We start from the raw sequence: 1,245 nt of genomic DNA on the forward strand, positions 1-1,245 counted from the left end.
AGAGTGAGACTTTGTATCAAAAAAAAAAAAAAAAAAGGAAGAGGTGCAGGCAATGGAGGCAGATCAGGGCATGGAGGAAGCTGCCTCAGTGCCACCTTCCTCCCCAGCACCCAGATGCCATTCTGCCAGGCCCACAAGGCCTCTGGGAAAGCCATGTTCATGGCTGAGTCCAAGGGGGTCGCCCTCAACCAGCTGTCATTGCAGGAGCTGCACACCATCAGGTGCGGCGCACCCCTTTCCCAACACTGCCTTTTAAGCGGCGAGCTTGGGTGCCTGGAGGCCTGGGTGGCCCGGTGGCCTGGCCCACCTCTTCCTCTCTCCCCAGCCCCCTATTCTCAGGTGACATGAGCCACGTGTGGGACTCTGGGCACAGTGTGGGGTAGTATCATGCCCTGGGTGGCACTGCGTGCTCCGGCGTCAATAGGCAGATCCGCCAGGTGCGGGCACTATTGCAGGCACAGCAGGCTTAGGTCCTCCCATGCCTGGCCCCACATAAAGTGGGCACAAGAGGACGCTGCTGCGTGTTTCTTGCCCCAGCCGCCAATGGCTCCCTCATTGCTGTGCTTTCCAGGGCTAGCCAGTGGGGATGGTCAGGGACTGGAGAGGCAGGGCAGGGTGGCCTGTAATCCTAGCACTTTGGAAGGGCAAGGTGCAAGGATGCTTGAGGACAGGAATTTGAGACCAGCCTGGGCAACACAGGGAGACTCCTGTGTTATTACCTGTACCTAATAATAAAACAAACAATTAGTCCAGCCGGTGAGGCATGCCTGTAAGTCCCAGCTACTTGTAAGACTGTGGTGAGAGGATCACTTACGTTCAGGAGTGGAGCTGAGCTGCAGTGAGCTATGATCACACCACTGCATTCCAGCCTGGACAACAGAGTGAGACCCTGTCTCTAAAAGAAAAACTTAAAAAAATGAAGCAGAGAAAACTGGGCCAAGGCAATGAGAATCATAGATAGGAAGGGAAGAGGGTGCTCCTGTCATAGCCTCCACCTGGTCCAGGCCCCATCCCCTTCAAACAGGGTATCACAGTGGCTCATGCCTGTAATTCTAGCACTTTGGGAGGCCTGGGCAACATAGCAAGACCTCAGCTAACACATTGAAAAAAAAACAAAAACCCAAGTGGCATGGTGGCTCACACCTATAATTCCAGCACTGTAGGAGGCTGAGGCTGGTGGATCACTTGAGGTCAGGAGTTCGAGACCAGCCTGGCCAACATGGTGAAACCCCGTCTGTACTAAAA

The 1,245-nt window shown here is 54.5% G+C and overlaps 1 protein-coding gene across 1 annotated transcript in view; it reads left to right on the forward strand.

Annotated features, from left to right (window-relative positions):
- Positions 1 to 1,245, forward strand: part of LOC105500454 (zinc finger protein 92-like) — a 39,612-nt gene that overhangs the window by 23,774 nt on the left and 14,593 nt on the right. The window lies entirely within an intron of this gene.

The sequence above is a fragment of the Colobus angolensis genome, unplaced genomic scaffold (assembly GCF_000951035.1).
Source record: "Colobus angolensis palliatus isolate OR3802 unplaced genomic scaffold, Cang.pa_1.0 Scaffold668, whole genome shotgun sequence".
In the NCBI taxonomy this organism is placed as follows: Eukaryota; Metazoa; Chordata; class Mammalia; order Primates; family Cercopithecidae; genus Colobus; species Colobus angolensis.